The sequence below is a fragment of the Schistocerca nitens genome, chromosome 2 (genome assembly GCF_023898315.1).
Source record: "Schistocerca nitens isolate TAMUIC-IGC-003100 chromosome 2, iqSchNite1.1, whole genome shotgun sequence".
Lineage (NCBI taxonomy): Eukaryota > Metazoa > Arthropoda > Insecta > Orthoptera > Acrididae > Schistocerca > Schistocerca nitens.
The window spans coordinates 462,471,782-462,497,600 of NC_064615.1; positions in this window are offsets into that span (position 1 = coordinate 462,471,782).

Consider the following 25,819-nt stretch of genomic DNA (forward strand, 5'->3'; position numbering starts at 1 on the left):
TCTCTAAGAATACTTCCCCACTCAACAAAACTGTACAGTGATGGTGTCAAGTGCATGGGAATAAAATTATATAATCATCTTCCAACTTTTATACAAGAAATCCAAGAAATAAATAAATTCAAACAGACAGTGAAATCTCTTTTAATAAAAGAATGCTTTTATACCATCCAGGAATATTTGGAATCAAAATTGTCTTAGTGCATGATAATGTATCAAAGCTGAATGTTGTTAAGTCAGTTTTGTCACATCATGTAACAATTCTCTGTAAAGCTGTAACTTTAAGTAACATAATTTTGTAGGTAATGTAAAATAATCTTTCTTCTGTACTCGTGTTTACTATTTTAGACTCCTGTAAACTGTATATTTGTATTGACTTATCCCATATCAGTTGTACAAGCCATTGTACTGATTTGACGTACGGGACAAATAATAAATAAATAAATAAAAGCCATTCACACTTTAACTAACAGAATGCCCATCTAGTAATGAAGAATGACTAAAAATATGGTCTATGGCTGTGCTACCATTCCCCTGCACCCTAGTTGGAAAAAATACAGTCTGCATCACATCATATGAATTTAGGAGATCTACCAACATCCTTTTTCTTGCACCATCATATACAAAATTTGTATTGAAATCACCACATATAATTAGTTTCTGGTACTTCCCACAAAGTGAATCAAGAACCCTCTCTAGCTTGAGCAAAAATGCTCTGAAATTGGAGTTAGGGGACCTATAAACCACAACAATAATTTTTTTTTTAATACTAGTTCCATGGATCATGAATACGATATAATTAAGTTAATTGAACAACATAATTAAGTTAATGTAACAACTTTTTTTATATATATAATTTTTTTGTTTGTTTTTTTTTATTTTTTTTCTTAATTTATATCTAAAAATTCCTCTATGGAGTAGAAGGAGTTGTCATTCACAAATTCTTTTAATTTCTTCTTAAATACTTGTTGGTTATCTGTCAGACTTTTGATACTATTTGGTAAGTGACCAAAGACTTTAGTGGCAGTATAATTCACCACTTTCTGTGCCAAAGTTAGATTTAATCTTGAATAGTGAAGATCATCCTTTCTCCTAGTATTGTAGTTATGCACACTGCTATTACTTTTGAATTGGGTTTGGTTCTTAATAACAAATTTCATAAGAGTATAATGGGAAAAATATATCTAAAAACAAAGATGATGTGACCCACCGAACGAAAGTGCTGGCAGGTCGATAGACACACAAACAAACACAAACACACACACAAAATTCAAGCTTTCACAACAAACTGCCACCCCACCAGGAAAGAGGGAAGGAGACTCTCCTTCCCTCTTTCCTGGTTGGGCGGCAGTTTGTTGCGAAAGCTTGAATTGTGTGTGTGTGTTTGTGTTGTTTGTGTGTCTATCGACCTGCCAGTGCTTTCGTTCGGTGGGTCACATCATCTTTGTTTTTAGATAAATTTCATAAGAGAGTATATATACTGAGAAGCTACCGGGAATACCCCTAGATCCTTAAATAAATGTCTGCAGGATGATCTTGGGTGGACTCCAGTTATTATTCTGATTACACACTTTTGTGCAATAAATACTTTATTCCTCAGTGATGAATTACCCCAAAATATGATGCCATATGCAAGCAATGAGTGAAAATAGGCATAGTAAGCTAATTTACTAAGATGTTTATCACCAAAATTTGCAATGGCTCTTATTGCATAAGTAGCTGAACTCAAACGTTTCAGCAGATCATCAATGTGTTTCTTCCAATTTAATCTCTCATCAATGGACACACCTAAAAATTTTGCATATTCTACCTTAGCTATATGCTTCTGATTAAGGTCTATATTCATTAATGGCATCATACCATTTACTGTACGGAACTGTATGTACTGAGTCTTATCAAAATTCAGTGAGAGTCCATTTACAAGGAACCACTTAGTAATTTTCTGAAATACATTATTGACAATTTCAGCAGTTAATTCTTGTTTGTCAGGTGTGATTACTATACTATACTTATCATCAGCAAAGAGAACTAACTTTGCCTCTTCATGAATATAGAATGGCAAGTCATTAATATATATTAAGAACAACAAAGGACCCAAGACCGACCCTTGTGGAACCCCATTCTTGATAGTTCCCCAGTTTGAGGAATGTGCTGATCTTTGCATATTATGAGAAGTTTAGTTTCACTGAATTCAACTACCGCTGCATAACATTCAAATATCTATTGAGTGCAGTGTCATGATACATCTACGGACTCAAATGGAATACTGTTTTTTACATACATAGCCACTCCCCCCTCCCCCGCACCAAGGAATTCCTTGAGAAACAGCCAGCTAATCTGTAGCCTGGTAAAGGAAGCCTCTGAATTATCAAATTATTTAAGTGGTGCTCTGATATACCAATAATTTCAGAGTCAACATCTATAAGCAGTTCACTAACTTTATCTCTAATACCTCTTACACTTTGATAAAATATGCTAATTCCTTCTCTACTTGGAAACATTATGTCCGTGGAAGGCGAGCTCTTAGTTAGAGGGACTTCCTTTAAGCAGGTATACCTGTCAGCTGACTTCAATCTAAAAATAGTGCAGCTCTAACACCAACTACTACAGGAATTTTTCCACGAGTGTAACCACCACCACCCACTACACTGTCACCTATAAGCTTAGCCAGCCTCCTCTTCCCGTACCTATTGAGGTGCAGGCCATGCCTAGTAAAACCCAATCTACTGACAGACCCAGCTGTCACCACTGAGATGTGACCCATGCCCTCTGCCATCAGCGCCCTCCCCTGCTCCATGTTAATGCGCCTAACAGCCGCATTAAGGTGAGGCTAATCATGACGCTTAAACAGTTGCACAAAATGCACAGTAGTGCCACCAGTCTGAGGAGCTATCTTAACCAGGTCACCACCTGCATCATATTCCCCGTCCCTATCAAGACTGTTCCCTGCTCCCCCCACTATCACTACTTGATCCTCCTTCATAAAAGTCTTAGATAACTCCCCTATGCTGTCAGACACCTGAGCCAACCATGCACTAGGCTTCACAATGCTGATGACCTCACTCACTTCCCAACACTTCCTGCCACTGCTGGCCCACACCTCTACCATGGGAACTACCTAGCAGCAGAACCTTCTTCTTTTTGCTAGACTTTTCAACTAACCTAGGCCTCCAAACTGCTGAGGACTGCTGCATGTTCCCTACATCTACAGCTACATGAGGCTTCTCTCCACTCAACTCTGACAGTTGGTCATATCTATTCCATGTACACAATGTAAAACTGTTTGAATACCTCTTCTCCCTAGTTGCCTTCTTGCCAACTGCCAGTTCCCATTCCCCACCACCCTTCACCCTCCTCAACCTATCTAGTTCCTACTTTGCGCACTGCAACTGCACCCGAAGGGCACAGATCTTACGCTCCTGCTCCTCTATCAATTTATTTCTACTACAGATTCTGCATTCCAGGGAGAAGATCTCACTAAAATGACCACTGGCTTCCCCATTGCATTCTCCCCCTTGAAAATACTTTGAGCAAATCCCACACCGTAACCCACTATTCACAAACCTACAACAGAGGCCACACTTCTCACTCATGGTAAAATTTTACAGTTACTGAAAAAAACTTACCAAAGTTCATTTACACCAGGAGAACTATTTAAGAACTAATGATAATGGTCTCGAAATTCTCTGCCTACTAAGAAAGCAACTACTCATATTAATACTACTACGCCAACAAAAATTCACAAAATTATTAGCTAAAACCAAAAAATTCAAGCGACCACTGGAACACTAAGTGAAATTAAAACACTGAATGAAAATGTTACTGAAATATTTCACAATAAGAAATGTTAGTTGGAAACTAAAGCACGAAATTTACTAAAGGACTTCAACACACAGAAAACTATAAAAAACACAGCAAGCAAACGATTAAAAAAGTTTACTAAGTCGTTATTTCACCACAAACAGCACGCGACCTGCTGGAAACTATTATATTTCATAACTCTATTACAGAGCACAAATAAGTTTGTCAGTACTTAGCTTTATAACCACTACAGCTGCAGTGCACGCGGCAAAATGTAAACACACTACTGAGGATTTATGTACTTTAGTACATAAATACTGTTTCCATTGGTTGCACAAACCCATTCCTTTTACAGGGCACATCACTTTACTTCTAAACAGTGGTAATTTACTATTCAGTACTTATTATTTCAGTTATCGTAGTAACTGGATAAGGGAGAACTGTTTTTCTCTTTTCATCTTCCTTTCACATCAGCATTTATAAAGGGAAGGTGGACAACTTTTATCATTTTGTTAATAATACATTAAATGTCTTACATAAGAATAATTTCCAGCTTTACTGGTCTAACCATTGTCCTTCTTTTGTAGTGTCTCTTAAGACAGAGGGGTACAAATGCCTCTATACTACGTTCACAATAGTGTCAGTTTACTGAGGGAGTGGGGCCACATCACAGGCTGCTTCCAGTAACAGGTTTTCATGCTTTTCAGTCAGCTTCTTTGAAAGTTTACTATTTCTGAAAGTTATTGTGCTTGGTAAGTTTTTCAGGGTGACTAAAATACAACTTCTTGAAATCATGGGTGTAGTTATATAGTAATGTAATCTAAACAGTAAACAGAGTATTAGAAAATTACTGTAAATGATTCCAAATACCAGAAAAATGTTCAATAATAGATAGCCTGTAGACATTCAGGCAAAATTGCAATGCCAGCTAGTTGTGCACACATCATAATTGAAAGGCTTTTTGTGTCAGAACTCTGCCAATAGGCATGCATAAGTACCCATACATTCTTTCTGTTGTGCAGTAGTTAAAGCTTCCAAAGAAACACAAGCAGGTTCAGTTTTGTTGAAAATTTCTTGCATTTCCTGCTTGGTGGCAGTATTATAAAATTTTAATCTTTCAATGAGCACCATACTCATCATCTTTTGGTGAAGTGTCAAGATTTTGCAGAAAGTATCATACTTATACCTGCAGTGTGCCCCAGGATGGGCATACTGCAGATGTAACTAGGATGACATCCACAAAATCTTGACACTTCACCAGAAGATGATCAGTATATCACTCATCGAAATGTCACAGATTTATAATACTGCCATCTGAATGGAAACCAAAAGTGTTCCATCAACTGTATACACCAGGAAAGTTGCCATTCACATATGTTCAGTTTTGTCTGTCATTTCAAAATAAAGTGCTGATGTCTCATGCGTAACCTGAAAGCACTAATTTTTTTTTTTTAATTTTTTTTATTTATTTATTTTATTTTATTTTATTTTATTTTTTTTCAAGTTGTGTATTATTTAGTGAGTCTCATTTCATGACCTCAAAGGACAAATGCCATTACAAATGCAAACATTTCCATTTGTATGCTTGATGCTCTTGTAGAAATTTCTGGATTATTTTTATCTTCTCCACTAAGCAAATTATTTACATATAAAGTCTAAAATTTTTCATTGATAGTATGTTAGCGAAGTTAAGTACGAAAGTTCATTCAAAAATAGTAATTGGATGTTTTTATAGACCACCTGTGTCAGAAGCTATAGTGGTAGAGCACTTCAGACAGAACATGCAGAATATCATTAATAATTTTCCTGATCATTCCATTGTGATAGGAGGTAACTTCAACTTGTCAGGCATATATGGAAGTGACATGCTATCAAAACTGTTGACAGAGACAGGGATTCATGTGACATTGTTCTGGATGTCTTGTCCGAAAATCACTTTGATCAGATAGTTAGAGAACCAACTCATGAGGATAATGTCTTGGACCTCGAGACAACAAATAGAACTGAACTTATTGAATCAGTTAACATTGAGGAAGATATCACTGATCACATTGCTATGATAGCATCTATGACAATGGGTCTGACAAAGAATGTTAAGAAAGGTAGGAAGATATTTTTGCTTAGGAAGAGTGACAGGATACAAATTTCAGAGTATCTGAGCAGTCAGCATCAGATATATAGTGTTGAGGATGAAGATGTGGAAAAAAATGGAAAAAATTCCAAGGAATCGTGCAATATGCGCTATACAATTTCCGAGTAAGGTCTTAAGGAATGGGAAATGCTCACCATCGTTTAATAACCATGTAAGAAAACTGGTACATAAACAAAGAGAACTTTGTCTCAGTTTCAAGAGAAATAAAAACCTTGCAGACAAACAAAACCTGAACAAAGTGAAAATTAGTGTAAGACAAGCAATGAGAGAAGCGTTCAATGACTTTTAAAACAAAAGTCAACTGATCTGAGTAGAACCCCAAGGAGATTTTGGTTGTATGTAAAATCAGTAAGTGGGTCAAAACATCTACTCATTCACTCAGTGACTGTACTGGCACCATAATGGAAGATAACTGAGAGAAGGGTGAAGTACTGAATTCAGTCTTCCGAAATTGTTTCAGTGCAGAAGATCATAACACAGTCCCTCTGTTCAATCGCCATATGAACATTGAAAGGCACAGGCACATGGGGTTAGGGGTTTGTTAGTTATTGGGAGCTTCAATTTTAGGCGGATTCATGTAACCCCTCAAGAACACAGCGGCTAGGATGGGGAAGGAGTCCAATGTTCACTCTGTGTGCTTACCAGGGAGCCTTATCCAGGATGTGGAAGAGGCTCTTCCAGCAGCTATCGAGCTTGCGGGGTGCAGCCAGCTGCAGATTGTTGCATAGGTCAGCATCAACGATGCCTGTCGTTGGGGTTCCAAGGAAATCCTTGGGTCCTTTTGATGGCTGGCTAAATTGGTGAAGGTGGCTTCCATCTCTCGAGGAGTGGAAGCCAAGCTGATGATCTGCAGCATTGTACCCAGGGTGGACCAGGGTCATCTGAACTGGAGTCAAATGGAGAATCTAAACCAGAGGCTACATCGACTCTGTGACGAAAATGGTTCTAGACCTCGTCCTACGCTATTGGGTGGAAGGTTGTAGAACACCCCTCAATAGATCAGGGGTGCACTACACATAGCCCCCCCCCCCCCCCCCCCACTTGGGAAACAAACCATTGGCCTGAAAAATTACCAGTTCATGACACTGGTGTGGGTGTGACAACTGTAAAAATTGTTAGATTGCCTAAACAGGTCATTCAAAAGGACTTAAATATGCTAAATCTCATGTTAGTAAATTGTCAAAGTGTCTGTAGCAAGATATCCAAGTTACTCTGAAAAATAAACAGTAGTAATGCCAATATTGTATTAGGTACCAAAAGCTGCTTGAAACCAGACATACATAGCAGTGAAATTTTGAACTCAGGTTGGATAAAGTTTAGGAAGGATAGGACTGATGCTATGGGAGGTAGTGTGTTAATTGCAGTTAAAAGCTGTATAAATTGCAGTTAAAAGCTGTATAAATGCAGTTGAGATCGATACTGGGTCACACTGTGAAATAGTCTGTGAGACGTAACAATCTAATTGAAACCTATTTAAACATGTAAATTTTAACCATAACAGTAAGTTCTGACATAGACGTGTGTGCAGATATGTACTTGTGGAAAAGTTATGAAGAAAATAATTACAGAATCTTAATTACTCTAATATGTAGAAGTCCTTTAATTAGTAGGAACATTTTATAAGGTATGGATCTTCTGTAATTTGTAAATATAACAAGTGTATTGTTAACAATTGATACCGAAGCATTTACACATGCTTAAATTAATGTACAAGCTACAATTCACTCATGTGTTTAATATATAAGACTCAAGGTAATTATTGAAATGTGTCATTGGTTTTAGGATGAAAGTTTTAATTGTAATTTTGTTAAGGAAAACCTCTTGTAACAATACCTAGAATTAGGATTGTTTAAAAAATATATATAGTGGGAGCCATGTTGGCATGATGGAGTCAGTACTTTGTGTGAAGTCGGACAGAAAGCATGTAGCTTGTTGAGTAAGATTCATTTCATTATTGTAAGTATGTTACTACTTACTTGAATTTTGTAAAGATGCTTTGATTTTCTTTGAGAGCATAATAAACACTCTGTTAAAACATTATACCGCACTTGATTAAATATTAATTTAACTTTATAGTTAAATTTTACAGTAGCTGTCTAAAATCCAGGACCATGGCTGCAACAGATTACGATGAGTAAAAAATAAAACCCCCAACATTATTTTTAACAACTAGCTAGTAACATTAAAAGTGGTGTATGGAGCTGGGATGCAGCGTAATTCTGTATACTAATCTTTGTATTTTGTTTCAGAATTTATTTGTTAAAGTATTGCGGAATTTCTTTTGTGACGCCTGGACATCAACGAAAATGAGCAACACTACAAAGAAGAACTTAATAATGCTGGAAATATGCTAAGAAGAAAAAATACTATGTGTACAAATTTATTTAAAATTTTACTTGTTTTCTTTTTTTTAAAAAAAAAATCTTTTCACCTGCATTGTCAGTATGGAGAACAATGCGGAAGTTGACGATACTGGGGAGGTTAATGGAAACATGCAAAATAGCATAGATGTTACTGATAACAATACAAGTATTAGTGCAATAAACCAGGAAATAAATAACATGGGAGAGAATAGTGTTCACAATAACAGTAGTTAATGCTCTCCATTTCATGGATTTGAGTCGAATGGATCTACCTGAGATAGGTTAGTTCAGTTAATGGAAGAACAAAAAATATCAATGGAAGAACAAAAAAAATCAATGGAAGAACAGAAAAAGTAGATTGAGGAACAGAAAAAGTCAGCTGAAAAATCGTTTGATGATCATAAAACTTTTTTTGATCATAACCTTGATTCTATCGATAAAAAATTAGACAAACATGGAAATCAAATTTGTGAGGCAAAGGAGAGTTTAGAAATACGCTGGGAAAAAGTAGACAAGTACACCAGAAATGTGTCGACTATAGAGGGGGAAATTGTTACCTTAAAACAGGAACACCAAAAATTTGAAAAGAGGTTAGATTCTGTGGTTAGTTTCAAAAAATTTACAACTGCAGAAGTGCAACAATTAAAAGGATTTAATAAAGAGGTCATAAAGAAATTTTCAGAAACTGAGAATAGTACACAAAATTTCACAAAAATTGCAAACGACACTTTTGCAGAATTAAAAGAAGATGTAGGTACTTGTTTAGGCCAGATTTCAAACTTCAAATCAAAATTCCAAGAAATCGATGGTTCCGTTGCTATGAAATCTTTCAGTAATTACAATCCATTGTGGAACAATGTCAATATTGAAACATTTTCAGGGGAAGGGAAAATACATCCAGTTGATTTCATGTGTCAAATAAAAGACAACTTTGACAGTAAAATGAGCGATAATTTGAAAATCAAATTTTTTAAAAAGTTTTTAGATGGGGATCTTTGTCATTGACGAAGCAAGCAGTCAAACCTGAAATGTTCTTTAATGAGATAGAACGTACTTTCATGAACAAATTTTGGTCAGAAATTAGACAAGCCAGGATTATGTCAGAATTTTTGAATGTCCCAAATTTCTAGCAGGGTAGTGTCACATGAAAACCTTTTGTGAACAACAGTTAAGAACTTTAGAACATCTTGATAGACCACCTGATGAAATGATCCAAATAGACTACTTACAATGTAGATTGCCACACAGGGTACAGTGTAGTCTGGTCTATGGGCCTGACAACACTACTGAGGAGGTTTTAAGATTTGTAGACTAATTAGACTTAGCCTGGGAAAGAAATCAAAGGTTTAATGACAGGCCAGATGACAATAGAAATAGAAACAGAGCTTCCAATGATTATTTTGAACATAGGGATAGGAGGGGAGATTTTAGAAATGAAAATTATCGGGGAAAAAATGACAGACAGGGACCTGAAAACAGAAATTTTGAACCAAGAAATAGGTAATGGGGACATGGTCAAGGAAATAATGATAACAATTTTAAAAACAGAAGGAATGATATGGAAAACTAAGGCCTGACTCCTTCGGAGCCTGGCGGAATGAGGCAAATAGACATGGGGATTATAATCAGGCACATTTTGGTAATTTCAGAAGGGGAAGTGGTAGAACAAATAGGACATACCAAAATTTTGTACCCAGAACACAACCTGAAGTGAATAGAATGAAGTTTGATAGAGCATTTTGGGAAATTTTTTTATCTGAAAACAAAGAGGAACAAAAAAGTAGAAGAAAATCTGAATTCAAATTAGAAGAAAACATTTTGACAAATTTCTTTGACAGTAGTAATGCAGTAGTAGCTACTGATAGTGTTGAAGACAGATTTGATGAGTATGGATTAGTGAAAATGTTGAGTGAATGTGGAATAAGTGAAAAAGTATATACTGGTGTTGTATGTTTGGAAGTGGATGATCATGTACTTGGCAATGAAAGTGAGAATGACAGTGTAATTCCAGATAAAATTTCAGTAAGCAATAAACAGGAAAAAGATGATGTGGTAGAACAGGATGATCATAGTGTTGAAGTTGTTGGTGTATTTGAGGATGGAAATGAATTTAGTGGTGAGAATAATATTAAGTGTGATTATAATGTTTCTGATGATTATGATGAAGCTGATGATACTATATTGCTCACAGAATTGGATGGAATAGTGTATGCAGAAGTTAAGGTTGATGAGCGTGTGCTGTATGATTCTGGAAAGTCTGATGTAAGCTTGAGTGATGATTTTGAGATAAGCAGAGAAGTGCATGGTAGTTCAGTTTTGCCAGCAGATGTTAGTGACATTGTGTGAAAGTAGTGGCTATAGTAACAGATGTAACCATAGTGACAAAATGTTTGAAGTCATAAATGAAATTCATCAAAATGTGTTTTTAGGAAAGGAAAGTTGTTTTGGAAATTTGGAACAGGTACCTAAAAGTAATTCAATCAGTGAATGTGTACAAGTAGTGGAGGAAGGGAGTGTGTGTGTTGAAATCAGTAGCTTGCAGACAGATTTGAGGGAGATTTGCAAAAACAATTACCCAGTTAATGAAAGTACCACAAAACAAAATAAACAACCAGCAAATAGTAAACTTGTGTTGAAGAAAGTATACTCTATGCCACGCAGACAAACCCATGCTGTACACCTTGTTAAGACATGTTATGAATATTCTGACACAGTAATATTTCATTACTAATTGAAAGAGAATTACAAATCATAAAAGGTGCAATTAATGTTCACTGCTTTCTGTAAATTCAAACACTGAAAAGTGAGAAATCAGATAACTTAACACATTTGAAGCTAATACTGTAAAATATTTTTTGTAGTTTATATTCATATTTCTTTTATGTGTGAATATTTGCATATTTTTACCTGTATGTTGTCTGTTCATAGGGTGGGGGTGAAAAGGGTATATTTGATCGTTTGTGTATGCTTTTACCTGGCATAGTTTGGGGGTTGTTTGATATTTGTATAGCACTATATGAATTTGTTATTTGGGCTCAGGAATGTTACACAGCTGAAATTATACAGACAACCTTGATCACTCATATAACATCACAAGAATTGTTTTTCCTCAGGAGGTTGCAAACTGTTTTTGCAATTTGGGGGTGGTGAACCCAAGGCTCCAAGCTGGTGTGACTCTTTCCTTTTCAAGTCACATCCTCTCTTACTTTTCTGTACAAACTGACCCTCCTTCCGCTATCCATGTCCTCCAATAGTTAGTAAGTCAAGGATTATGTTGTTTAAATAAATGCAGATGGTCATAAAATGTAATAATGCAACACATGTATGAATTTTGAGGAGAGTTGTTCTGATATTTACTTATGATGCCTGTGCAGCTATAATGAAGTTCTGTTACTTTACATTTTGGATATGATACTCTCATTGTGCTGATAATGTTATACTCTCATTGTGCTGATGATTTTGTGAAAAGTTGAGAAAATGTTTAGAGTTGGTGTAAAGTTTACTTAGAATGTCTGTGCAGTTATAGTGAAATTCTATCATCTTACATCTTGGATGTGATTACAATTATGTCAGGCTGTTTATAGTCTTCTATATATATATATATATATATATTCTGTTTTAAACATTAAGACTGAATAGATGTGCTAGCTTGTATGGTTATTCGTTGGAACTACTGTGTATATGGCAAAAGAACAGTTCTCAGAAAGAAATTTATTGTGTTTATATTACTTGAATGGCTCCATCTGTGTAGCATGAAGAAGATGGAAAATTTTGTTGCAGATAGTTATTGAGACAGAAGTGTTTCTGATTCCCAGCTTTTGAGATTCATACAGTTTTTTCTTTTCATGTCATTTCTGCTGCCTCAATGAGCAATGTGGCCAAGCATTGGTTGGCCACATTCTTTTACCTGTTTAGTACAAAAGATAGGGATAATGTTTGCTACATATCTGGTATCTGTATATATTATGCTATCTGTTTGGTATGGATGTAAATTGTTGTTTGTCATGATGTCTGCTCAAATCGGCAAACTGCTCAGCTATAAATGTCATGTGATGTAGGATGTTTGAATTGAAAATTTGTGATGCTGAAGAAAGTAGATTAGGTGCTGCTCAATGTTGCTGTATGTTACAGCAAGCCAATGCTTTTCACTAATGTGGTGTACTTAATGAAAACCAGTCCAATTTTATGTTATTGTATCATTTGTACTCTGACAGTCATAAAGAATTGCTATGTAATGTGCAGCAAAAGGCAAAACTATGGTAAAATAGTGTTTCAAAGATTAGGTATTCGTCTGAAGCCCATGAGAATTTGTATTTCTGGTAAAGCTGTCGTTCTCACAGACATCAGCTTTCAAATTGAGACTAGATCATTCATTATTCTTTACCTGATAAGGAAAAGTTTAAATCATACCTTTGGAGTGGCTCAACTAAACATTTTATTTTGTCCTAACATTTGACCTGTTCAAGTGTCAACTGTGATACTTCACCCTTTACCTTAACCTACATTGTAATTTATCTTTATCTGTGCCCAATTTTACTTACTGTCTGATCTGATGTTGTCAGATTGTGTCTAATGTAGCGACGAACAACAAGAAGTCTGTCAACTGGTTGTTGAGCAGTATATATTCTGGAAGAAACCTGCTGGTACTTAATTTACCAATGTAAATGTGATTCTACAGTTGCATGTGGCCATGGTGGCTCACAGTCTCTACAAGAAGATGCTGAAAAATTTGGGATGATGACTTTAAAGCTACAAGAACATGGTGCCTTTGACAGTTATGGGCAAATCCCTCTATCCGTCCTTGTGGTTTCCTGACCTGAAATGTTCATGTCGGTTCAGTTACTCTAAAATTTGAGTTTGACTTCTAAGGAAGTAAGGACTTTTAGTCCTTCAAGTGGTATAGTGGTTATGTCTTGGAATACTTCAACAGTTGTCAACTGACATAATTTTTCCATGAACATTGATGTCTGAAAGGCTAACAATTACTGTTTCTTGTAAGTTGCTTGACAACTACCTTTACATGATACAATCCACACTATAGTCATCTGTTTAATCAGGTCTATCTAGACTTCATACAATAATAAACTGTTACATGCAATATAATTCTCTATAATTACTCATTGTCAATGTATTCTCAAACTTACATCTATTTATTTATACGCACTGCTACTTGAAATATCTTTTACCTCTACTTAATAGAATTATATACTGTCACATGCAACATGATTCTCAGTAATCACTCATTATCAATGCACTTTTCCTTTCAAAAGAAATATATGTAGGCCCCAGTTTAATTAGAGCTACAACTTATGGGAACAAGGTTACAACTAGTGATGTATATTATACCATGATATACTGGCACATACAACTTAATTGTCTGTAATTACTCATTGTCAAGATATTCTCAGACTTAAGACTGTCTATTTATATATGCTGCTGCTTGAAATATCTTTTACCTCCGCTTTAAACATATGAAAAAAGCCTTTGGATTTAAAATAATACTTATGTATGCCTTGTCAATTGGAAAGGGAACTTATCTCACTTGGCTGAGATCTCAGTAAATTATATTTTGTATCTCAGAGCTGCCTCCTCCTTAATTTTGAAAATGTGACATAATCTTTTTTGTCATCTTCACTCTTGACTTGATGGTGTTTAGCAAATATATTAATGCATGATAAAGTTCTTCTCATAATGTGAACATTATAAAACTTAGATGATCTGCCCAAAGAGGCATTTCACTTTGTTTATTTATTGACATGGGATATTCAGTAATTCGACATGATATTTGTGTACCTTATTTATATATTTTCATATTTACGTACTAATTATGTTTGAACTGCAACAGACATAAGAGGAACACAGTAATTCTGTACCTTGGTTTAGATTTTCCATGTTTATGTATAATTTATGTCACAGGTTTATATATTTTCATATGTATGTAATTAATTATGTTTGATCAAAACCAGATATTAGAGGGACTGCTAGTAAGTCAGCTGGTTGTATCCAGTATTTGTATTTTGAATTAACCAACTTAGTGTTAAATATGCCAATTACTCTGTCTTGCAGAATGTTAATTGTTTAGCCTTTGTCGATCGGTCAATAGGGAGTGTTGAGGTTAATTTTCAGGGACAGGGAAGGTGAAGCTGTGGCAAGTCTGATATGCAGGGAATACTGAACACACTTCTCCCTCTGGCACCACAGTGAAGTACTGGAACAGTAGGTGTCCTGGGGTAAGGGAGGGAGGGGGGGGGGGGGGGGTCCAATCTCTGGGGTCTGTCATCTTTCCTTCTTCAGCTCCAACACTCCAAATCTTCAATTTCATTTCTTACTTCTCAGCAGAGAACCAAACTGTCCATCCCTCCATCAATACACATATGTCTCTATTGCTGAGACCCTTATCATTTACCATGTCAGCTTTATTAAGTGACTAAAGCCTATTATATAGGAGGATCTGGAAAACAAGTTAGCATTTCTGCACTAGTGAAGATACTGAATTTACTTAAAAATGTTTTAAATATAATGCTCAAACCAACTTACAAATGCATAATGCCTATTCATATTTTTGTCGTGATGTACCAGTCACGTATGATTCATTTATTGTCGTGAACGCTTACCAGTGTATAATGCCTAACCATATTTTGTCATGCTGTACCAGTCACTTATGATGTATTTATTGTGTATTCACACCCAAGTGGTGAACACATACCCATGTATAAGGCCCAACCACATAATTATTGTGATATTTCAGTCACTTATAAAACACAACCAATATGATGTATTAAGTCACTTATTCAAGTTACTGTATATTGTCACTAAAAGTAATATGTAACCACACTCTTACGTATCGTTCTGCTATATGCTAGCTAGCTCTTACTGTGAAGGGAAAAGCAACAACTGTGTTGCACATGTATCCCTGAAAAAATACATTAATTAATGTTTATGTACACTTAGGAATTTTATACTAGTTTTTGAGACTCAAAGTTACATGTTGCTTCATACAGTTAAGGAATAACTTGTTCTTTCCTTGTACTATTGGGTAATAAGTTTTGCATAATGATTCATATTAATTTACATATTTAATCAAACTCAAGATTTATCTCATACCATAAGTGAAATGCTTGTTCCTCCAATTTATTGTAAAATGTGTACTGTTACGTAGATCTGTCAGAAAAGGTTTTGTTCAACTTTCAGTTGCACAAAGCCTTTTGGGGGTTATTGAGATGTAACAGTCAAATTGAAACCTATTGAAAGACATAAATTTTAACTCGAAACAGTAATTTCTGACATAGAGGTGTATGCATATATGTACTTGTGGAAAAATTATGAAGGAAATAATTATGGAATCTTAATTACACTAATGTGTAGCAGTCCATTAATTGGTAGGAACATTTTATATGGAATGAATCTTCTGTAATCAGTAAATATAACAAGTGTATTGTTAACATTTGATACATAAGCATTTATACATGCTTAAATTAATGTACACAATAGAATTCACTCATGTGTTTAATATATAAGACTCAAGGTAATTATTGAAATGTGTCATTGGTTTTAGCATGAAAGTTTTAATTGTAATTTTGTCAAAGAAAACCTCTTGTAACAATACCTAGAGTTAGGAGTGCTTAAAACATATATATATAGTGAGAGCCATGTTGACATGATGAAGTCAGTACTTTATATGAAGTTGGACGGAAAGCATGTAGCTTGTTGAGTAAGATTCATTTCATTATTGTAAGTATGTTACTACTTATTTGAGTTTTGTAAAGATGCTTTGATTTTCTTTGAGATCGTAATAAACACTCTGTTAAAACATTATACTTGATTAAATATTAATTTAACTTTATAGTTAAATTTTACAGTAGCTCTCTAAGAGTCCAGGACCATGGCTGCAACAGATTACGATGAGTAAAAAAATAAAACACCCAATATTATTTTTAACAACTAGCTAGTAACATTAAATCTGGATAAAGCTGTCAATCAGACAAGGAGTGACCATTGTATTGGGATGTTTTTATAGACCACAGCATCCACAAAAAACATCGCAGAACACTTTCAGGGAAAGTCCTGAGTACGTAGGAAATAAATATCCAAATTATCCATTAGTTATAGGTGAATACTTGAACTTGGTGTCCATTGACTGGGATAATTACACATTTATCACAGAGAGAAGAAGCAAAGACTCATGTGAAGTTATTCTAGGAGTGCTCTTAACATACAACCTTGAGCAATTTGAGATGGGAACATATTAGATATCTTGGAGACAAACAGACATGATCTTTTTGAGGAAGATAATATAGAAGAAGGTATCAGCAACCGTAGTGTCATTGTGGCTTCTATGTCAGTGGAAGTTGCGAGAAAACCAAAGAAACAGTGTAGAGTTTTCTTGTTTGGGAAAGCAAATAAAAGTGTCATTAATGAATATCTTCATAGTCAGCTCCAAGCATTCACAGTGGGACACAAAGATATTGAGCATCTTTGGTTGAAATTTAAAGGTGTGGTGCCAATGAGGTCGACACCAGCATCGATATGCATTCGTCTTTGGACTCTGAGCATTGCATTTGGACTCTGAGCATTGTCTTTGGGCGGTTCCACCATGTTCAGTTCTTTGTGCACCTTGCATGTGTTTAGGTGAATAAATGAACTACTGCTAAATGGGTGTTGTTTGGTGTAACCAACCTGAACATCTCCCTTCACTGGTAACCCCGAGTTGTAACGTCTTCCGTTTTCGCCGTTTTACTGTGTCCGCAAACTCCGTGTCAGTTATTTTCACATGTGTAACATAGACGGACGCAGCATTCGAACAATGACTTCGGCCCGCACCTAACACCGGATTTTGTGATCGACATGCATCGTGTTGTGGGTGATGTACACCCGCCGGGACTGCAACACGATGCCTCTCACTCGATGATTCGACCGATTTTGCCGGACGTTTTCGAGCCTGCAAGAATAAGTGAGGTTAGGAGTGGCCATGACTCTGGCTATCAAACGCCTTTGTTCCTGCCACATGTGCCCTCCCTCATCGATTGTGCAGTTACCTCTTACGGATCTCTGTGCGCTATGCAGTGTGGGACCAATACCGATTTCTGCCAGGACAACGAATTGCCACGCCGCAATCCGTGCAGCACCATGCGAATACCTGCTACGTGGCCGGAACTGCTTTGTTCACAGGTCTACCTCCTCAGCATCTGACCACGCCCGCACCTGCCTCGGTTCAGCATCAGCACATGCCTTTCTACTTCGATACCTCACCTGCAACAGGAACAATAACTTGTTATCTGTGCCTGACCTCCACCTCCATCCCACTGCTATGCCTCAGTGTTTTGTGCAACAACATTCACCTTATCCGCCCACCATTTTGAGTGGAGTGACTATGAACATTGAACATTCACACATTCCGTCCCACGTTTGACATCATTTCCCACATGGTGCTTCTGGACAGCCCACACCTCCGCAGCCTCCCTGCAACACAGGTTTCCCCTGGCTCTGATCATACGTCGAGCTTTCCTTGGACTAACACGCATTCTGAAACTCCGAACTTTTTCTCACCTGTCGTCCCCACGCCAGCTCCAGTCGAGCTTTGGCAACCGCAATCAACACATTACAGTGTCCCACCCATGTCAGCCTTCTGCATCGTGACGGATCAAGCTCAACCACAATGTGTCACCTTCACGCTGCCACCTGCACAGCCGTCGTTGCCACATTTCCTAGAGGCACACTCTCTAGGAATACTACAGCAACAACAGCTCAATTCAGGCAGTGCCCTGATGAACTCAACACATCCTGTTCTCCCGAACATTCTACAACGCTTACCGACGCTGCCGCCATTTAATCCTGACAGAGTGACAACCTGGTTCAAAATTGAGAACCAAGTGTTTGCTGTGCCTCATGAACCACCTGCACGACCTTTTTGATGCCCCCGACTCATCTACCTGGTACACTCTAGCCAAAAAGACAGTTCTACGTCGGCTTGCACACTCAACTGAGGCAGCAATATGGCAAGTGCTCCACGTCAAGCAACTAGGCAATGACAAACCTTCCCAGCTCTGGAGATGGCTACGTGCCCGGGTCAGCGCCGATCTATTCTCTGACACAGCTCTCCTCGCCATCTAGTCAGATAAACTATCTCCTCACATCCGCTTTGCTCTGGCTCAAAGGTCTCCTGAATCTGTGCCGACCGTTCCACTCGCTCTAGGAAGCAGTAAACAAGCAACTGTGATGTCACCGGCTCCACCCACGGTCACGCCCCTTCCTGCAACCAAACCTGCTGCGGCCACCAAACCTTGGTCACCACCACTGGCAACGAACTTCCCGCAGGAAATGCAACCGAACTACCCGTACTGTTACTTCCCCACACGGTTTGGTGAGGCGGCACGGAACTGCAGACCACCCTGCTACATCCCAAACGCCAATCGCAGGTAGGTCCGGGTGCCGCCTCCTGCGCACGACATGACACGCACCCCCCAGTGCTCCATTCTGACTGGGAACGATCGGATAATTGCAGATGACTTTACATTAAAGACATTTCGTCAGGATACCTTTTCCTAGTGGACACAGGCGCCGATGTTTCGTTGCTGCCTACATCCTTAGCGTCATCAAACATCCGCCCTCATCATACTTCACTGCAAGCTGTGAATTCAACTAAACTACAATGCTCGGGTTCAACTTCCCCTGTGCTCCTCCATTGAGGAACACCTCCCCACCCCCACCCCCACACCCCCGTGACACATTCATCCAGGTTCATCTCATCCGTACATGCTCGTCTCTGTCGACGACGTTACAAGAAACCACGCAAAAGTGCCTTGTCGAACTTGAACGCGTCGCTCGCCTACGCAAGGAAAATTTAGAGCTCTCCCTCTGCTTCCACAAACCACAGCTCCAGCTCTCCGATGCAGCAAAGGAATTACAGACACTACAGAAGGACAAAGCAAGATCAGTAAGTGTGCTGAATCTGCTTGCAATCCCAGCAATCAAGCCTCCGTGTGCTTCCCTCCCGCTACCCTTCGCAACTGTGCTATCAAGACTGCCATAATGTGTACTGACAGTTCTGCAGGGACACATCCTCCTAACACAGCAGCGTTTCACACTCAGAGGGGCACAACTGCGCATGCACGACGAGCGTCATGTGTTCTCGAACTGACGGCTCCTAGCCTGCCCATTGCGGACAGCACCTCACACTACGCAACTTTGGCTCCTGCGCGCCACCGTGTGACCGCCACTGACAACACAAACAGTGCACTCACGCCAAGCGTTTCGCCCGTGACCGTGCTGCCACAGGCCGTGCCCTTGGACAATGGATTCACTAACAGCTCACGAGCTCTACCAAGCTCACCCGAACACGGTGCCACTGCTTCGGGCCAGCGGCCATCTTGTCGCGTTGACTCCTGGGACACTATGCCGCCTCAGCTCCCGTTGGAACCGCCAAGTGGCTCTGAACACCACGATCTCGCCTTGCCTGCCCCGCCCACCACACATTGTAAACAAACTGTCTCCCATGCCGCCAGCAACATTTCCCTCATCACCAACGGCACAGTTCACAAGCCTCGTCTCACGCCAGGTCCCCCAACTTTGTCCCGAGCGCCTCTCTGACCTTAAAAATCAGATTTCTGAACTACTAAGCTCCGTCATCATTGAACCCTCTGCCAGTAGGTGGTCTACGCCCATACATACGACACCCAAGAAAGAATGGTCCTGGCGCATGTGCGGAGACTACCGTTGACTAAACCCATGAACAATTATAGACACCTACCCCATACCCAACATAGCCGACTTTACCAGTTCCCTCACAGGTGCGACCACGTTCTCTGTCATTGATTGCAAACGGGCCTACTACCAAATCTCCATGGCACCTGAAGACATTGAGAAGACAGCAATCACCACCCCAATCGGTTTATTTCAGTTTCAATTCATGCCCTTCGGTCTGAAAAACGCAACCCAGACCTGACAACGCTTCATCAACAAAGTGCTATTCGACCTAAAATTCTGCTTTGCATATCTTGATGATATTCTTGTGTTCAGCTCCTCTGTCGAGGACAACATTCGACATGTGCAAACTGTTATGAACACTCTCTCGGCAGCAGGCATTGAGACCAACCAGGACAAATTGCAGCTACATCAACCCACTGTCACTTTTCTTGGTTTTCAGGTCTCTGCTGATGGCATTTCACCGCCCCCTGAGAAAGTACAAACAATACTAAGCCTACCCAGACCTTCATCATTCAAAGAGCTCTGGCGCTTTCTGGGGATGGTTAACTATTATCGCCAACATCTACCTTGGGCTGTGGAGATTCAAGCTCCACTGATGGATGCCTTGGCAGGCACCAACACTTCTGGATCTCAGCCCATTCCATGGACCCCTGCTATGATTGACTCTTTCACTGGCCTCAAAAACCTTCTTGGAGAGGCCTGCACCATCGCACATCCTCATCCCAGTGCACAGCTTTTCATCACCACAGACGTGAGCGATACTGTCATTGGCACTGTCCTTAGCCAGACAATCAACGGCCAAACTTTGCCTCTGCAGTTCTTCTTGCGCAAGCTCACCAATGCACAATGGAAATATTCTGCTTTTGACAGGGAGTTGCTCACGGTCTACAAAGCGATCAAGCATTTTAAGACTGACATTGAGGGATGCCCTTTCAATGTTTTAATGGACCACAAACCTCTGGCTGCGGGCATTACAAACGCGCAAGCTGATCCACCTCCTCGCCGCTTCAGATACATGGACTTCATATCTCGGTTCACCACTGATGACAGACCCATAAAGGGTGCTGCCAATATAGTTGCTGATTTCTTTTCATGAGTCGATGCCATCCAATCGCTGTTAGACCTCTCTGAACTGCCTAACCTCCAACCTGCCGATGAGGAAACACAAAACCTGATTTCAGACTCTACTTCTTCACTATACTTCGTCCGCACCACCTTCCCTGGCATTTCTGGTGAGATCTGGTGCGATGACAGTACGGGCATGTTATGCCCCCTCATCCCAACCATGCTCCATCAAGCTGTCTTCAACGCATTGCATAATTTAGCCCACCCCTGTGTTTGTGCATCCGCCCACCTCATAGCGGAGCACTTTGTGTGGAGAAATGTCAACAAGGACTGCCAGCAATGGCCATGCTCCTGCACTGTGTGCCAGCGCTGCAAAGTACAGAAGCACACTTCACCCCCCCCCCCCCCCCTCTCGGTGCCTTTTCGATCCCGTCTACTGACCGAACAACTCGCTGGGTCGAAGCTGTCCCATTCCCAAATATTTCGGCAGAAACTGTTGCTCGAGCTTTCGTTGAGTCATGGGTTTCCCGTTTTGGATGTCCAGCTATCATCACGACTGACCAGGGCAGACAATTTGAGTCGGCCCTGTTCAACAGGATTTGTACCATTTGCGGCATCCGGCGCATCCATACCACAGCATATCACCTGCAAAGTAATGGGCTAGTCAAGTGCTGGCACTGCACTTTCAAGGCGGCTCTTCGATGCCATGACTCTCTTGGATGGAGACCCTTCCCCTTGTGCTACTTGGCTTTCGTGCAGTTTATAAGGAAGACCTCAAAGACACAATAGCAGAGTTCGTATATGGCCAGAACATAGTTCTCCCTGGCGAACTTTTGAGCCCTTCCGCTTCTCTCCCTCAGACTGACTTACCTGCCTTCGTGGACCGCGTCAGATGCCACTTGATCAACCTCCATATACCTCCACCTGCCAGCCATTCCTGCCCTAAGGTTCACGTCCCAAAATCTCTGGACAATTGCGAGTACGTCATGTTCTGAGATGACACTGTCCGTGCTCCCCTCCAACCTCCATATACCAGCCCGTACCGAGTTCCCCGGTGCTCAGCCAACACCTATGACATCCAGATAAAAGATTCAGCTGTTACAGTCTCTCTCAACAGACTTATGCCTGCTCATGTCGAGCCTTTTTCTACCCCTCTTCAGGCCACGGCCACGCCACTCACTGTCATGGCTCACAACGCTCTGACCACTCCCTCCACGTCAGACTTACACACTCCGTCGAGTGACTTCCAGCTCCAATCGTCGAGCTCTCCTCCGACCTTGCCCTCTACTCCAGTCTCACACACTCCATCAAGTGACCACATGCTTCCCACGTCAAGCTTACCTGCGATCACGCCCTTGCGGCCGGGCCCATCGCTGGCCCCTTCCACCTCTCCACCGTCGCCTGCTTTGCCCTGTCGAGGTTTCTCACGCCCCCCCATCTTGAATGTGCCCTCACTTGAGGTGTTTGTGCCTGTTCCCTCAGACATAATTCACAACATCTCAATAATACTGTGCGATTATACACTGTTCATCGTGTGTTTCTCCTCATCTAGTGCTCATGACACAACCTCCACCATCCCCTGCCACCTGGTGAAATGTGTTTCCCTCCCGCCCGACGTCGACCTGGACATGCTTCGTGTGTTCGCCACCCCCACCAGAGCCATCATCATCATCACTCCGTTCCACCCACAAACCACCAGCCTACCTGTCACCGCACAACCAGCACATCCAGTACGACGCCCGGCTCACTTTAACGACTTCCAGGTTCGGTGGCCGAACCTTCCTTGACAACATCTATCCACACAGCTCCCTGACAACACTGTCGATGCCTTAGTGAGGGCCCCCCCCCCCCCCCCCGGCCTCAAGAGTACTCTGTTCTGCAGGGGTGGGGGGTGGGGGGGAGGCTATATGGCGCCAATGAGGTCGACACTCGCATCGATATGCGTTCGTCTTTGGACAATGAGCATCATCTATGGACTCTGAGCATTGTCTTTGGGCGGTTCCGCCATGTTCAGTTCTTTGTGAGCCTTGCATGTGTTTAGGTGAATAAATGAACTACTGCTAAATGGGTGTTGTTTGTTGTAACCAACCCGAACATCTCCCTTCAAAGGTATTGTCCACCATGTGCTAGAGAAATGTGTGCCTAGCAAAAACACAGGGGAGGGAAAGGATTCACCTTGGTTCAACAAACATATCAGGAAGTTGCTGAGAAAACAGAGAATTTTGCACAGTCATTTTAAATGTAGTCACTACCCTGCTGACAAACAGAAATTATGTGAAATGAAAGCAGTTGTCAAAATCTCAATGAGAGATTTGAAAGCAATATTTTATGTGCAGAACTAAAAATTTCCCAAAAATTTTTGGTTGTATGTAAAATCTATGAATGCTACAAATAGTTCAATACATTCTCTTGCTGACAGTATGGGTAATGTAACAGATGATGCTAAACAGAAGGCCAAAATTCTAAACCTAGCTTTCAAAATCTCATTTTCGGTAGAGAACTGCAGCACCATTCAATTATCGAACAAATGCAAGGATGATTGACATAGTGTTTAGTGCATCTGTGATTGTAAAACAGTTAAGATCATTAGACACCATGAAGGCATCTGGCCCAGATGGTATCCCCGTAATATTTTGTGCTGACTATGCTACAAATATAGCACCATTCTTATCCATCATCTATCAGAGAGCGGAAAATTCCATGGGACTGGAAAAGATGCAAGTCATAGCAATCTATAAAAAGGGTAGGAAATCGGATGCACATAATTACCAGCCAATTTCACTGACATCGATTTGTTGTAGAGTCATGGAACATGTTTTGTTTAGACATAATGACCTTTCTAGACTCCGAGAAGCTCGTCTGCAGAAACAAGCACGGTTTTAGGAAACAGCAAAGACACAGCTGGCCCTCTTTGTGCATGATATGCAACAGGCTCCAGATACTGGCCCCCAGGTTGGTGCCATATTTCTTGACTTTCGAGAGTTGTTCAACTCAGTTCCGCACTGTCGCTTGCTCCAAAAAGTGTGTGCTTATGGACTATCCGATGACATATGTGATTGGATAGAAAGTTTTCTAACAGACAGAGAATAGTATGTCTGCCGGAATGGGAAGACTTCAACAGAAACAAGTGTAACATCAGGTACGCCCCAGGGCAGCGTAATAGGTCCACTGCTTTTTATGATTTACATAAATGATCTGGTTGATGGTATTGACAGTGGCTTTAGACTGTTCACCAATGATGATATAGTCTACAGGAAAGTAGTATCACACAAAAGTTGTGAACAAATCAATGAGGATTTGCAGAAAATAAATGTGTGGTGTAATGACTGGCAGTTATCTCTCAATATTAATAAGTGTAAGCTACTACATATAACAAGGCAAAAATTCCCATTAATGTACAAGTACAAAATAAATGATCAATTTTGGAAGTGGTAACATCAGTCAAAATCAGGGTGTGACTATTCGAAATGATCTCAAATGGAATGATCAGACTGCACAAGTAACGGGTAAGTTGAATCTAGATTGCAGTTCATTGGTAGAATCCTGAAGCGATGCAGTCCTTCAACAAAGGAAATAGCTTACAATAAGTTAGTTCGTCCAGTCTTAGAGTATTGTTCGTCTGTATGGGACCCTTACCAGTTGGGTCTGATTCAAGAGATTGAGAAGGTCCAAAGAAGAGCAGCAAGATTCGTGACTGGTACATTTAGCCATTGTGAGAGCATTACAAGTCTCATAGAAAGTTTGAAGTGGGACACACTTGCAGATAGATGACATGCTAAACAGAAGGGGCTGCTCACTAAATTCCGAAATCCAATCTTCATCGAGGATGTAGAGCATATATTATTACCACCATCTTTCAAATCACGTAATGATCATCATTCAAAGATAAGGGAAATAAGAGCTTGTACTGAGGCGTTCAGACAGTCGTTTTTCCCTCACGTGATCTGCAAGTGGAACAGAGGGGGGGAAAATACGACTTTGGTGCGAATTGTGCCCTCCGCCAAACACCACTTGGTGGCTAACGGAGTATAAATGTAGATGTAGATGTAGAAAGTCTGTGAAATGTATTCCTAAGCTCATCCAATTTCGATGTCTTGTATGAAACTTAATCCACACACGAACCTATTTATCAAACTTTTACCAAAATACATTAATACGGCCTGAGCAACACCTATTCTTATGTATCCAATTGAATTTTCATTATTTTTCCTTATGTGACAAGAGACTCTTTAACCAAAAAGTGTGTAGTATGCAGGGTACTTTTATGAAAGAATTACTTTTAAAGTTTTGAGTGCACTTTTACATTTGAGGCCAATATACTTTCATTTGTGTAAATTCCTTCATAGCACTTGCATACAGCACAGTTCATTCAGTCTATGATTCTGATAAATGGGGTTTGTGTTAACCCAAATAAATATACCAAAATTTTAGTAAATTTTCTTAACTGAGTATTCAGTTTCGAGTTTAGTTCTGTGAATTTTCAATCATTTTGAAAATAATCAGTTGTTTATATGCATAAGGAAATCTGGGTTCTGTAGTTCATGTAGAATCCATTTGGCATGGGAAACAAAATCTACAAGTCCAGACTATGGTGGCTAGTGTAAAAGATCGATGTGTGTCTCCAAGAAAAAGTGCGAATTTTGCTGTGAAAAAGAAAAATTGTGACATTTGTCAGGATGAAATTACAAATCTCAGTGAACATGTGTCTAGTTTACAATTTATTATCAGTTCCTTGAAG